The sequence below is a fragment of the Dermacentor silvarum genome, chromosome 7 (assembly GCF_013339745.2).
Source record: "Dermacentor silvarum isolate Dsil-2018 chromosome 7, BIME_Dsil_1.4, whole genome shotgun sequence".
NCBI classification, from domain to species: Eukaryota; Metazoa; Arthropoda; class Arachnida; order Ixodida; family Ixodidae; genus Dermacentor; species Dermacentor silvarum.
Genome location: NC_051160.1, coordinates 88076018 through 88092468, shown reverse-complemented (window position 1 = coordinate 88092468; position 16451 = coordinate 88076018).

Here is a 16451-nt window from a genome sequence, read left to right as displayed (position 1 = left end):
TCGTAGCTCATTGCTGTACCGCTAGCGAAGACAACTTACGTCACATGTGTCCAAATTAAAAGGAAACACGCAATTTCCCCGGCAGATTACAAATAAAGTGTCATATGCAATACGGGGTGTCGATACATTGCTTGATCGCTAATTGCATCGACATCGACTGTCTATACGAGGTGGGTTCCGCAGGAAGTGTTTTAGATAGTCTCGTATTCCTCTAAAAAGGATTGAAATATGTGTCCTCTTGCTTGTGAAATAATATTGCAGAGCGCTATATTCAGCAATTATATTGAAGGTGTTATACATTTTGTTTGTATGTAATATTGGAGCTTCTCGTAATCTAAAAGACCCTACGCTGAAGAATATTTAGTTATACTGGAAATAAAATTTAACTTTAAATGGTATTGTAAGATTGATTGGCGATCTGCTTTAGGGTAAGAAGAACTTGAGTTTGGCCTAGTTGGTGTTTCCTGCATGACAAGTTGACCGCTGATCAAGGACAAAGACAGAGAACGAGAAACATAAAACGACGACATGGGCGGTATCCTGTCTGTCTTTGTCCTTGTTTAGTGGTCAACATTTCATGATTTAGCGTAATGCGTCGGATGTGTTTTTTCTAGTGAATCTTCTAAAACCAAGGACTGGTGGGGAACTGGGGGAATCAAAATGACATGATCAGAAAATTATATTTTGTATGGCTTTCTTTGATACAACGTCCATATTTGTTGACTTAAGTTTTAAAATAAATTTCGATGCTTGTTTAAAACAAGGCTGTGCATCCGAGAGCAATAATAAATTCGGTGCTATGGATGGGGTCCCAATACGAATTGCGGCAGCTGTTTTCTATATGAAATTCAGACCTCGCACGTCACGAAGGTATCGATAGTTTTTGACATATTGATTAAAGATAGGTTCAATGTCTCAAAGCGAGTAGTGCCCTATCAATATTTCTGCTGATGTCAGAATCTGGCTCTTTCCGTCTTTGGTGCACGGAATAATAAATTTTAAGTAGTGTAGATATGTAAAGCACATGTGACCTTTAAATAAATGACGTACAAGGGGTTATCATATGTATGTATATATATGCCTCGGTGTCTTCTGGTGTTCGTGGTTCTGCATTCTGCATAGCTTTCTTGCGCTTTCTCAGGCACAGCGAACGCCTGACTTGAATCGCTCGTACTTTTCAACAGATAGAGCACCATGACCAGAAACCTGTTCACTATACTTCCTTTCTTTTTGGTAGCCACCCTTGGTAAGTTTTTTTTTTTTTGTACCTGTATCTCACGTACGAGGTGTTACAATATATTGTGCGCATGTGGTATTTGTGTTTATAGTAAAATCTTTACGGCAGAGCAGTGAAATTTTGCACGCATTCGATTTTCCTTTCTTGTGTTATGGGCGCTGTGTGCCCAATTGTTGAGCGGCAATACAACGACAAGTGTAATGGCATGAGGGCTGCAACTTCAATGTTTTTCAAGGTGTCGTGGGTGACTAGATTAGCCGATGTCTGTATGTCAAAACATATATTTAGAGCACGGTACTTTCCCGTTGTAATTATTGGCGCATTCAACGTTATGAAAGTTTTAACGTTTTTGCCGATTTAATTGGGCGGTATGCAAGAAATAGTCTGAGTATCTGCAAGTGACAGCAAACAACATTACCTTGGTTCTTGTCGACCTACGCAGCAATTTCGTATTTTAAAAGTATGGCCCAAGTTAACTGAAACACACTGTATATACTAAGTTAAAGTTTGGACGAAACAAGCTCTAACCGGGGACGCCGCTTTGAGCACTTAGACTTGGCAGGAACTACAGAAGGGATGAAAACATTTATATGTATTACCCCACAGTTAGCGTCCTGTAGCTACAACTTCATCACCTCAACATGACCTCTTCACCTACTTCACTTGAACATCACGCCGTTACAGTCCGACATCTGAGCTTTTTTCCTGTAATAAATATCTTTGTACATTTATCACTCCCCTAGAAGCGCTTTTAAGCGGCCTTCATACGCGGGAAGAGCTGCTGCGCAATTCTTCTTCGCTTAGCCTAATCTGTGACTTCTGTGATACATACAGCGCGCCGTTCTTGCCCTTAAACGCGTATATTTCTGTCTGTTTGATATAGATGCGACTGATATACACCTATATTTACAATTGTAACACAGGAAGAACATATCTCCGGTTGAATACTGCTCATTTTTTTATTAAATTCCAAAACACATTTTCCAAAACAATTCCTAATTTTTAAGGGATCTTAAAGATCGCTTGCGTCCGTTACAATTAGTTATCTCTAAACGGCAAACGAGTGAAAGACGCCGGGAGGAGGTCTACCAGATGTAGGCAGACCAATTGAAACGGCGCTTTCATGGCTAACTTTAGGCGATGGTCAGTTTAGGCGCCGATGCCAGGGAATCACTTGTTGACGATTTGTTCCGTTTTTCCCTGGCTCTATCAGGAGCACCTTCCTCTAGCCCCAGCAAAAACCAAACGCTGTGTTTCATAGAGGACCTAGACCCGAGCCTCGATCGCGCCATTGAACAACCATATCAATGAAAAACCCTACATTTTTGATGTTGAGTTCCGGAGCGAAAAAAGTTGCAGAGCCATTCCACTCTGTGAAGGTGGATGACCAGTGAAGCTGTAGCACATCACACAGGGTTAGACAAGGGTACACGTACAAGGGTATGGCAGCCGATGCGGCTGCACGTTCTGTAGCAGCGGCTTCACGTCGTTTTCGCGTCCATTCGTGGTCTGTGCGCGTTGGCGCTCCTTCAATTTCCGCTCTTCGTCCTCCGTGCAAACGACACCCGTCCGTCCCATGGCGAGTCCAAAGGGCAACTGCTGATAACAGCGCTTGCACGATTGCTATGTCACTAGATAAAGGGGCACAACGACTGGTGGGAAGTGGCGCCGCCGAGTATCGCGACAGTTGTGAAAGAGGCATCGGCGTTGGCGAGAGGTATAACAAGGAACCATCCATGATCCGTTTCGACACCCGTGCTAAGGCGCTTTATATATAAACCGATATATGTCCGCCGCCCAAAATTATTCTACGCGTCGTTATACAGCATCGTTATAAAAAATTGGTACGTTCTGGTTAAATTAGGGTTGTATTCGGAAAAATATAACGTGTTCTTTCTGTTGTTTCTGTTCCGGTTCCATAACCTCGTACTGGCTACTGTCTTGCCCACCAAACAACACAGGTATGTGCCCGAATAGGCAACGTCGCCTGCTATGTGTACTAGTACACAAGTTAGGTCACTAGACGGGTGACACCCGGTGTCTGCCCGAGCAGGCACTTCCAAAGTGCTATTGGGATTTGTGCATTATTCGCCAATCCCACAGAGTGAATTTGCCACGGTGACAATAGAGGTCTGTAGGATAAAAATGTTAAGGCGACAGCCTCCTATCCTCCTCGTACATGGCCCTTGATGCATAGCAGTTGCAACGAAGTTTCAAAGGCGATCTATCAGGTGGCGCTTCACCAGGAGTCATCGCCGCAGTGTGGCCGCACTGAGGAGAAGGAAGACGACGGGCTCCCGCTTGATATAGCGTCGCGATCTTGGCCTCCATTAGCTTCCCTGTAAATAAATTGTAAATAGCCTTGCGTGTCAGCTACACGAAACATTATTTTATTTATCGTCATAATCTCATAAAACCTGTCATCGTTGAATCAAGTTTGCTAATGCATCAACATCCTTAATATCCTGTAAAGAATGGAACGCTGCCAGTATTTCGCAAACAAATCTTCAGTAATGCATACATCCACGTTTCCAGCTTGTTTAGGCAACTTTTATATACTTTCAGCTAGTCCAGTCGTGCTTACTTTTTTGTGTGTGTGATTCTAGGGCACTATGATAGGGAGTGCACGCTCATTGTGCATTTTAGACCGAACAAAAGAGAAACAATTATTGTCGACTGTACGCCTTTTTTGCCACTAGCACACGCCTTATGGTAAACACTTTCCTGGGCTGCGCCCACTGCGCCTCCATGTCAGGCAACGTCTAAGAACCTAGAAAAATCAATAGGTCAAAGTTGCATAACGAATTAAAGATGTTATATTATGCCGAAAATAAAATTGCATTTTTTCGAATTGATCAAAATTTTCTCGCCCCCCAACATTTAGAAGGTGGCTACCCACCGATACCTCTTGCACTGACTACTCTGTGCAGCACGGAAAATGATTTACTTGCTAAAAAGAAAAAGCTGTGTACCGCATTATAACGGTTGTCGAGCCCTTTTGGCTGCGCATACGACAACGTTTTGCCAGTTCGGAGTTGCTAAGGATCTGTTTAAGTGAAGTTTAACCTTCCGTAGTGCGCCGCCATACTTTTTGAACAGAAACAGCAAGTAAACTAGGGGAAGCGGACCATTGGCAGACGCTGGCACCACCCTCCTCACCCGGTTAAATACTTTCACTGCGCTAGCTCTGCCTCACCGAAATCATCTTTCCTTCTTGCGTGCTATAGGCCTCTTGTCAGCTAATTAGATAAGAAAAACCAGTCAAGTAGGCAATGCTATAAGTTTTGACAGAAAACAAGTGACCTCCCATAAACGAAAAGATCGTTTAATTGGGCTGTCAGTTCTTGACGCTTGCGCCGGCGGTTAAGTAAATTTGACGCCAGGAGAGTGTAATAACATTTAATTAAAATAATATTGCGTTATCGGGCCCCTAGTAGAGCAATGTGGCACCTACTTAGACAATAAAACGTGTGTAGGTAATTTTTCTTTTTTAACGTTGTATATTTTCGAACTTTTTCTCTATTTACGTTGCCTCCTTGTGACCATGCAATCATGTTTCTTTGATAGAAGGAGTGGCTAAGGCTTTTCGCTTTTTGCAGTTATTTGCGTCGTCGAAGCGCATCCAGGGTCGGATCTGCAACAGCAATCTCAGAACGGTTCGTATTTTGGAATAATTACATAGATAACATTCGAATAATTACATAGATAACATACAAAGTAACCCTAATTAGGGAATACGGGCTATCGGCATTTGAGTTGTGTGTTATAAAGCAGGAGTTCGTAACATAGGACGCATACTGAATTGCAGGTAAAGCATAAGTAAAATATAGAACGCTCATAAGAACAAAGGTTTCATTGTATTCTGTATCTCGGTTCTCAAAGGGGAGCCATGAATAAGCACATCAAACTGTAAAGAGGCTTTTGCAAGGTCATGAGACGAAAGGGATTGTATAAATCTAATCTGTTGAGGTGACTTTATATATATATATATATATATATATATATATATATAACGTTAATTAACGGGCGCCGTTATATATATATAACGGCGCCCGTTAATTAGCGTGTCGCTGATATATATATATATATATATATATATATATATCAGCGACACGCCAATTAACGGGCGCCGTATGGCCGGCGGCCGCTGCTGCGTCTGCGCTGATCAACGGCATATAGTATGGAAGGTTACACGCAAGTGGCCCCAGTTGATAAGCCACGCTTCTGCGCGAGTTCGTGACAAATCGTGTTTTATTTGACAGTAGTGCTTTTCTTTCGAGGCACATTTGGTAAGTTGCATTCATTATTGTTCATTTCTCTGAGGATATTTTGGAACAACTTTGATTTTTAGAAACGTTCTGTTAGGCAGAGGGCAGTGTTGGTCTTTTCTGATCGTGGTAGAGGCAGATAAATTTTCGAGTTACCTTGATGTTTGCTTTCAGGAAAACGTGACACCTGAACGCTCGCGAAAGGATAGCGTCAGTAGTTTTTTTTCCCGCAGAGATATGCAAATAGTTCGCGTGAGTTTCCGTTAAACTAAGACTTTCTTTTCAGATTTCTTGAGTTCTGAAAATAACGCTGTATCAGGTTAGATACTGGTTATTCTGCAGTCTGCTTCAGCTCATTTTAGAAATCGCCGGGTGGTTGTTCCCGCAAGCACGTAGAGAGTACCGCGCTTTAGAAATGGACTGCGCGGATCGCTTTTAGTATTGGTATACTCTACAAATTTCTTTCTTGTATTATGTAAGGGTATGTCAAAGGCTGTGTGTGTCTCGCACGTGTATTTAGAAGACGGCAGCATTTGAGATTCATTTAGTACGTGGAAGTACTTATAAATAAGCGCGAATGTCCTTGTAGTCTTGAAAGCGTAATTTACGCAAGTTTTTTTTTTTTGTTTCTTTAGTGCGTGAGTCGCACACAAGAGATTTGACCGCAAAGTGAGAGCGAGTCTGATAGTACATCCGTGAAGTCAACGAGGCTCTCAGTGGCTCTAATACATGCATTAATAACGGATATAGAGTACGAAAATATAACATTTCAATTATCAATTATTTAGGGTCATTCTGCAGTTAAGTTGGAGGATTTTTCTGTTGTATGCATAGACGTGTAGTGTTCTGTTCGATAGTATTCTTGTCCTGAATGCGTGAGTCGCACGCAGGAGTTTTGACGGCAAAGTAAGAGCGAGTCTGATAGTACATCCGAGAAGTCAACGAGGCTCTCAGTGGCACTATTACCTGCGTTAATACCGGATGTAGGGTATGACCAGACAGTTCATGGCGTTTGTGCAGCATATATTTCAATGAACATTTATTTAGGGCTAATGTTCTGTGCGATATATATATATATATATATATATATATATATATATATATATATATATATATATATGAACGGGAAGACAAGGAACGCAGGGGTACTATTTTCGCTGATGAGAAATAAGGACGGCTGACCCCTTAGCACCTCGTCTGTTTGTAGTGTTTTGCAATAGCCCTTTTGCAACGGAATCAGATATCACCACAAAAAACGAAACGACCATGAGAGCACCAAGACGTTGGCGGCTTTTTCATGACCTACATAACACACATGTCATGACATTCACGTCATGAGTTCTGAGACATCCCTTTAGCATCTCCTGGGAGACCGTAAGGCAAAAGCCTCAGCCATGCTCATGACTATGACGTTTAGCATCATCTTTAGTGTTCCCTACAGTTAGTGTCCACATCAGAACCCATTTCAGTGGTTCTTGAGTGTTAATCTTTTGTTTTGCTGAGTCATTGTCATTTTTGCTGAATCATGCTAATGAATATAACTTCTACCATTATCCTTTAGTGTTTCCTTCACTTAGTACCCACGTCAAAACCCATTTGAGTGGTTTTGGGTGTTATTCTTTTTTTTCGCTGAGTCATTGTCATTTTTGCTCAGTCATGCTCGTGACTATGACTTTTAGCATCATCCTTTAGTGTTACCTTCCCCTAGTACCCACGTCCGAACCCATTTCAGAGGTTTTGATTGTTAATCCTTTTCGCTGGGTCATTGTCATGACCTACATGACAATGCATGTCATCACATGACCTATCATATTCCTCATACACTCTAGTCATAGTATGCCAATTTTGGTAAATACCAAGTTAACGATACGACCATGTGAGCACCAAGACGTAGACGGCTAGACAGACAGACAGACAGACAGACAGACAGACAGACAGATAGATAGATAGATAGATAGATAGATAGATAGATAGATAGATAGATAGATAGATAGATAGATAGAGAACGAAGTGGCAAATGTTCACCAAGAAATGCTTCGCACTTAAAAAACGAAAAAGCCGAAAGCTTGCAGTAGGCCGCGCAAAGGTCAAGATAGATAGATAGACAAACTTTAATTCAAATATAGTTTTGTCTTGCCCCAATGGGGCATCGCTAATGGTCGGGGCCCCTAGTCCAGGGCTCCGCTGGCTCATGCCATCTTCTCTGCTCTCTGGATCAGCTTGAGCTAGTCGTCGAGGGCCGAGCTGGACAGCAGTGCTTCCCATTGCTCCCTCGTGGTGTTCGTGTCATGGTGTTCTATGTTGTGTAGCGTGCACTCCCACTTAATGTGGTATAGGGTTGGTGTGGCCCCACACCACGGGCATTCGTCCCTGTAGGCGATGTAATATGTGTAGGTTCGTGTAAGTGCCTGTCTGGAGCCTACGCCAGGCAGTGGCATCCTCCGTCTTTAGTATTCGATGGGGGGGGGGGGGGGGGATATCGCAAGCGACTCCCTCTGTGGTAGTTCAGGATTGCTGAATACTCGGGGTCAACTGGGTCAGGGTCATCTGCAGTCGGCGTGATGAGTGCTCGGTTATGTGCAAATTCTCGAGCTGCTCTGTCGGCATACAGGTTACCCGTGATGGCAGCGTGAACCGGTATCCAAATGATGGTTATGATGGTGTTGTCGTCAGTGTCCTCCTTGGGTATTTGGGCTAGGACTTGTGCCGCAGGTCTTGCGATTCTTCCCTGTAGGAAGTTGCGGCAGGCCTGCTGGGATTCCGTGAGGATCGTCAGTGGTTTACTTGCGTGTTGACCTTCGCGGATGGCTAACGCGATGGCCAGTTCTTCCGCTTCCGTGATCTTGCAGGGGCGGGTCGATGCACTGGAGGTGACGTGGCCTCGGCGGTCGCAGACCACTGCCACTGTGCCCTTTTTCTTTGTTCCGTACATAGCGGCGTCCGTAAAACGGGCCGTGGTATCGAACCTGAATGTTTTTTCTATGTATTGGGCCCTTGCTTTCCTCCTTCCGGAGTGTAGGTTAGGGTCCATGTTGCGTGGTATTGGGGCAATGTGATACCTGTCCTGGACGTGACGAGGTATCGTGCAGGTTTCTTGGGTTCGTGTTGTTGTGGCTTTGAAGCCCAAAGTTTGTAGGACCTGCCGGCCCGTGTGAGTCCGCGCAAGTCTCTGTTGTTGTGAGACGTGAAGGGCTTCTGTGAGTTCGCTGAGGGTGTTGTGTAACCCCAGCGCCAATAATTTCTCAGTCGATGTACTCATCGGCAGGCGGAGAGCGGTCTTGAAAGCCATCCTCAAGAGCGTGTCGGCCTGTTTCGTCTCGGATTGTGTGAGATGGTAGTAGGGCAGGCTGTATGTGATTCTGCTCACCACCAGGCTTTTGACCAGTCGGAGTGTGTCCCCTTCCTTCATGCCTCTATTCTTCGATGTTACAAAGGTCAAGACACAGCGAAGCTGGCCGATTGATTGCGTCTTTTGTTTATAGCTAGGTTGATCTTGGCTATGTCGAGGTTTGAGCTTGCTTGTAGCTAGGCCTATACTTGTGTACGTCACCTGTGCTAGTACTGGAAAGGCTGCGGTAGTACTGGAAAGGTGCGCAGCGGTAGCGCAATGGTGCGGGGGAGCATGACGTCATGGTAAGCTGTGGCGGCGGTGATAGCGCGGCCTAGTGCAAGCTTTCGTGTTTTTTTTTTTTTTTTCAGGCTCAGCGTGCCGCGGAGAGAAGAGACGCGGGGGTCGGGAATGGAGGGAGCGGGCGGGGACGGGAGGCTGTTATCGGGGAGGCTGTTCCACAGCCGAATAGCACGTGGAAGTGCAGGCGACTTGAATGCTTCAGTTTTACCGTCGATGAGCGTAAAGCTAAGGTGATTGTGTAATCTGTGTGACGTGTGCGATGAAGTTTCGAGGCATAGGATCCGCTGGTATTTAGGTGGGCGTACTTACGAAATAATGACAAAAGAGTTACCTCGAGACAACTACTTATCTGTTGTAATTAAATATGAAGTTTTACTTTAGTTACGCTAGAATGGTTGTCATGGTTCCGAAAATGAAACGTGCGGCTCTATTTTGGACAAGTTGACATATGGATGATGATGATGATATGTGGTTTTTTGTGGCGCAAGGGCCAGGTATGGCCAAAGAGCGCCATGACTGATAATGTTGTGTTAAGCGCTGATTGATTAGTTCCGATGATAGGATGTAACATGGCTGTAAAGTGGCCTAAAATCAATCGCTATCGTAGTAGCGTAAAACGATATATAGTATAAAAATATGATAGTGATATGTGGGGTGGTCCATGGGTACAGTACGAATGACAAGTGATCGAAGTTGACATATGGAGATGAAATATCTAACGGATAATTTTTTTTTTTTTTTTAACAAGAAAACTTACTTCCAAAGTGTGCGGTAGCTCTTAAGGAATCACAGGTATATAAAAAAAAACTTTTGACAAGTGAATGAATTTGAAGTTATAACAAAACTTTGTGTAACAGTACACATTCAATTCCCTTTTTTTAAACAGGCGGTAGTAGCATCGCTGGTCAGCTAAGCGAGCGTTCAGGTGACGACGATGGAGATGGCTATTATGACAGTGATGGCGATGACGGTAATGACGACGGTGATGGCGGCAACGATGACCCTGAAGATTACCCCGGTTACTTCGATAAGGACAAATAAAGTAACAACAACGACGATCTTGTGGACGGGAACGACGATAATGATGACGACGAAAATAACGACAGCTATGACGGTGATTCCTGCTAAGGGAACATTGCGTAAAATGGCCATGTATACATAGTGGGACGAAAAAAAGTTAAAAACGCAAAACTGATGAATGGTGTTGAAAGTCCTCAGTAATGTGCAAAGCTGGTTTTATGCAATGAGTTCCCTGCTATATTCAGTTCCCTATTTTTTTAACTCATGCTTGGATTATTTAGAGGTGCGTGCACCATGACGTAGTTCTGACCTCTCAGATATTTGGTTGTGGGAAATAAACACTTTTGGATGCATGCTGTGTTTGAAGCTGTGTGCTTTACTTTTGTGTGTTTTATAAACAACGCAAGGGTAATGGAAAGTGTGGCAGCGCAAAGTTTCCTTTCTGCTGAATCTGTTTTACACAGTTTGTAGGCATCCCGTGTATTAAGAAATATGCCGGCCAACGTCAACAAATATGCGAAATTGACCCACACAGTTGATTTAACTGTGCAAGCTTCCCAAACATTTCATCAGAAATTACAGGTACATCTTGACGCGAGAGATTTAGCACCACTAAAGTTCACCTAAAGGTCGAACTACGCTTAGCCCAGGAGAAGAATTGGAACAATGATGCTAAATTTACTATGTCAATAGAGTTATATGTGTTAATGTTGCAGATTGCAAAATATGATCGCTAATTTGTTGTGCGGAATCCCACAAGGCGGGCGAAGTATCATGGAAGGGAAAATTGTGTTAGCCGTATGCACCAGAAGGCAAGCATATATGTGCATATATACATATATATACATATATATACATATATATTGTCACGTGGTAGTGCCGGTCAAGAACACGTTAGCAGAACTGTGATTCATGGAACTCACTCTTTATTGCGCGAACTTGCGGCCAGAAATCACGCCACATTCAAAGCACAACGGTAGCGGCGGACACAGTCGGCAATCGTCTAAATATGATCAGAGGGTCAAGCGCGTCGGCTTTTATGCATGCGTCATTGAAGTTTGCAGAGTAATCGCTGGTGCCTGCGTGTCTTCCAGTAGGTACCACACAATTCGCATCGCGCATACATGCAATCAAATTAAACAAGGTTCTCTGACAACAGACAGCGGGCAGAACCATCGATAAGATTCGAGAAACTGACGATACATGCAGTCCTGCGCTGAGCGATAACATTTGTTAGACGGTGAAACATGGTCACCCGAGAAAGGTAAACATGTACAAGTGTCAATGCCCCCCCCCCCCCTTTTATAGAAGCACCAAACCGAGGCTACAAACAAACACATACACGAAAACAACACCACGCAACATGAACAACAAAGCAATAAAGTCCCAGTGTTCGTCAGCGGGCATAAACAGCTTTAGACGCGCCACGTGAATGACTTCAGGTCCTGCGCGGCAACGCTGTGATTGCGAAATGCCGTCTGGCACGACCTCATATTCCGGTGCGCCAATAGGTCAGATGATCTTGCAAGGTCCGAAACAGCGTCCTAACAGTTTCTCGCTAAGTTCTCGTCGGCGTATCGCAGTCCATACCCAAACCCGGTCGCCGGGATGGTAATCGACGTAGCATCGTCGAAGCTTCAAGTGTCGTCTGTCGGTCCTCTGCTGAATCTTGATACGCAGGCAGGCGAGCTGTCGGGCTTCATCAGCGCGCTGGAGATAAGCCGGGACGTCGAGATTCTCTTGATCGGTGACGTGCGGCAGCATGGCTCAGACCATTCGTCTGAGGGTGGTAGGCGGTTGTCCTCCTCTGGCTTGTCTGGCTCTACTGCAAAATGGCTTTGCAAAAAGGCACTACCGGTAGGCAGAGCTTTCATTTCGGCGAAGCGGGTAAGGCAGTCGGTAGCCAGGACGATCCACTTAGTACCTGATATTGAGCTCGGAAAGGGTCCCAACAATTCCATACCGATTTGCAGAAATGGTCGGCAAGGAGGCTCAATCAGCTGTATTAATCCCGCGGGCCTTTTCGGTGATGTCTTGCGTCGCTGACAGTCCCGGCATGTCTTGAGGTGACGGACGGCGTCCACGGTAAGGCGCGGCCAGTAACACCTTTCCTGTATCCCGATAGCGGTCGGGATAATCTTAGGTGCCCAGCGGTCGGATCGTCGTGCAGGGCGCGCAAGGCTTCTGAACGGAGTGCTGCGGGCACAACGAGAACGTAGTTTGCGCCAGCTCGCTAAAAGTTCTTAACAAGGACGTTGTCGCGCAATAAAAACGAAGAAAATCCACGCCTTAATACGCAAGGCACCAAGTCGGTCTTGCCTTGCAAGTACATAGCAAGGCTTAGGCCCGGGTAAGTCGCTGTTCGGCAAAGTCGTCTGCACTTATTATTATTGTACCTAAAAAGACGTGGGCAGCTTGCATTAGAGGTGCAAGGTTGAAGTAAATAGCGGAGCTGGTGAGAAACCTAGCTTTTCTTCCTACTTGGCTAAGTTTGCTAGGAAATGCTAAGTGCTTCTAGGCACGGTACTCCGAATCGGTTTGCTGCCTACGCGCAGATTCTCGCTTGGCCTCTTCTTGTTCGGGTGTCCGGATCTTCTTTAGTCGTCCATGTCAAGGCTCAATGTATTCGCCACAGAGTCAACGAGCTGTGCCGCCGTCGCGGCGGCTCCGAGCTTTATATCCCCGGTTACGTCATGGCCAAGCTGCGCCTCTACACTTGCCAATGCGTGGCTGATCGAAACCTGCCGAGCCGCCGCCAGAGGCGCCTGCTGCAGTCACGGAAACCGCGTGTGTTTGGCGCGAACTGGGAAACGCAGGCGTCGTCGGCCGCAGCTCTGCGCGTTGCCTCGTTGGCATTGGTCGGCAGTGTGGGAGAACACTCACTCACACTCACTCACCATAATTTTTTCCAGGCCCCGCACTCACTCACGTTCACACTCACCTCCACTCACACTCACAGCACTCACTCGCACTTGCACTCACTTCCACTCACACTCACTAGCGCTCACTCGCACTCGCACTCACCTCCACTCACACTCACAGGCACTCACTCGCACTCGCACTCACCTGCACTCACACTCACAGGCACTCACTCGCACTTGCACTCACTTCCACTCACACTCACTAGCGCTCACTCGCACTCGCACTCACCTCCACTCACACTCACAGGCACTCACTCGCACTCGCACTCACGTGAACTCACACTCACAGGCACTCACTCGCACTCGCACTCACCTCCACTCACACTCACTGGCACTCACTCGCACTCGCACTCACCTCCACTCACACTCACTGGCACTCACTCGCACTCGCACTCACCTGCACTCACACTCACTGGCACTCACTCGCACTCGCACTCACCTGTACTCACACTCACTGGCGCTCACTCGCACTCACGCCTTTGAAATGAGTGCGAGTGAGTGTGAGTGAGTGCACTCATGAGTGAGTGCGCCGACCTATGCAGTCGTTGGTGCTGTTCATTTTCTCTTTCTCCTTCCCGAGCATAGCGCGCGCCGCGCGCATTCTCTCCTTCTCTCTCGTTAAGGTCCCATGTTAAGGAAACATGTTCACGGCACGGAGGAGGCGAAGCAGACGCCGCTCCGCGAGGGGGTTTCTAGGCAACCCCGGTGACTCATCGATCAGTGCTGCTTTTTGTTAATGCGTTACGGACTTACGGTCAGCTTAAACAGCTCCGCTGTTAAAAGGCATCCTCGTCTTGGTCATGCTGGGGCGGTGGGGCATCGGGAGCTCGAGAGGGTTAGTCGGCATAAGAATGTTTTCGTCCAGATTTGTACATTGCAATGATGGTACATTACAGTACGCCAGGCGTCCTGAAGTTTCCATTAAGTTCGCCAGCCAACACAACGCCTGATGGTCGCTGACGACTTTGAACGGCCTGCCACATAGGTAAGGGCGAAGTTTTGCTGTTGCCCAAATTGTGGCGAGGCATTCCTTTTCGGTCGTACAATAATTGACCTCCGCTTTTGACAGCGACCGGCTAGCATAAGGTATTCCCTGTTCAAGTCCATCTTTCGTCTGCACTATACTCTGTTTCAGTAGTTCCGTGAAGCAGAGCCAAGGCTACGAGACCATCGAGCGCAGACTCCTAGGAAGCAAGATGTAGTGGCAGTGTTCCGGAATCCGTTGCTTGTTTTAATGGCCTTAACAAGTGGTCTAGTCAGAAGATGTTTAGTGAAAGGCTGCTCAGCATGTTAGAGCTGCGATTTTTTAGGGGATTTTGTTCGTTTTAGAGCGAAAGCTCTGCTACGCCATGTCTCACAAGGCCATTCGTCGTGTCAAAATGAGCTTGAGCCGCTGTAACTTATGAAATAATAATAACGGCTAATAATTTCACGTGGACGCGATGAGTCGCCAAATACGACTAACGTACCCTTGAGCAACGTCGAGAGAGATTGGTAAGGGGGAGTCTTTGGAGATGCTGCAGCGCGTGCGGCTAGCAGACGACAGGGAGCGGAAGGACACATTTAAGATGTGTTTGCACACCTGATAGGTCGAAGAGGGCTTTACCTTCCACAGTGCTGCACTGAACTACTCAAACAGAGTATAGGACGGCACTGAGGCCTAGGCTACTGGCGTCAATGTGGATTTCTGTATCAGCGTCTTCGTTTAAGTGCGCAAGTACCGCTGGCGACTGCATGCATAGTTTTGAGCTCTTGAAATTCAAAGTCCCACAGGGTAGTATTTTAGGCCCTTTATTGTTCAATATCTAAGTTAATGACATATTTTTTGCACCCTTGCCTGTCACTTTATTAGCTTACGCCGATGATCTCACGATGCTACTAGCTGGTAAAGATGAACGTGATTTATCGATGCAAGGAAATTAGTTTTTTGAATGCTTACGCGTATGGTCTGAAAACAATTGTTTAAAAGTAAATTCCAAGAAAAGCAATGCTATAATATTCAGTCCAAAGAATAAAACTATCCAAACAAATTTCGACCTCATGTTAGGCAGCAGTGAGATCGAAATCGAGTCAGCTGTCAAATGCCTTGGTGTGGTGTTCACCGAAACTCTAAGCTGGGATGTACATATAGATACTGTGCGAAGGAAAATGAACCTTATTAACGGTGTTCTGTGCCGGCATAGATACATTCTGCCAATGAAGGTAAATGTTCTCATCTATAACGCGCATGTACTTTCGATTATTAGTTAATGCTTAACTGTTTGGGGTACAACAACAAAACAAAATACACAGAAGCTAGTAGTGCCCCAATAACGGACAATCAGGTTAATTGCAAATCTACCATGGAATTCTCATACTCACCCGTACTTTAAACAGGGTGGTATTCTCAGGATTCATGTTTTGTTTTCTTTAAAATTTTTGTGTATGTGCAAAAATGCAATTAAATCAAATAACAAACCTTTACTAACAGCGTTGAACCTCCATCATTATACACCCGCGTACAATGTCAGGCATCACTTGTCTTGGCGTCTACCGTTTTGCCGCAACTTATATCGCAAACAGTCCTTATCATACAATCTGTCTCATTATCTGAACATACTTGCTGAAAATAATGTATGTTTAGAAGATACACCACGAAATGAGCTATAATCCTTGCTTTTGGATTTTGAAACACCTCTTACATTGTAAATAGGCATGAATTATTATATTCTAATATATTTTAGGCTGACAATGTGTATTTCAGTTTTTATGTTTTCTTTTTTTCTCTTTTTTGTAATGTATGAACGCGCTATATATTGGTTTTATATTGGTTTTCCGTTGAGAAATGTTGCATGTAAATCTTGTATATTCCCACCCATTGCTGTTCATGTGCACCTGGGGCACTGGGTGCTCCCTCAAGCATGCCTTTACTAGCTTTTGCCCAGTGTCCCCTCTTCTCTGTAGTGCTTTGTACTGCGTGAAAGAGGAATACACTTTCTATTCTATTCTATTCTAATTGCGTCGGTCTGCGGCGTCTCCCACTTGAACTCGACATCAGATTTAGTTAGATGGGTCAGCGGCTCGGCGATGCATGAAAAGTCCTTGACAGAGCACCTGTTGTACGCACACATGCCAAGGAACCTACGCACTGCCTTCTTGTCGATGGGCTGCGGGAACATTGCGATGGCCGCTGTCTTCTGCGGGTTCGAGTGGACTTCAGATTTGCTGATGACGTGGCACTGTCGCGAGCCGCCTAAGGTGATCCTCGAAATTTCCGTCGAAGACGACGACGTCATCCAAGTAAACATGACATGTCTGTCCCTTCAATCTGCCAAAGACCTTGCTCGTCACGCGTTGAAACATTGCCGGCGCTGAGCACAGTCCGAATGGCACGA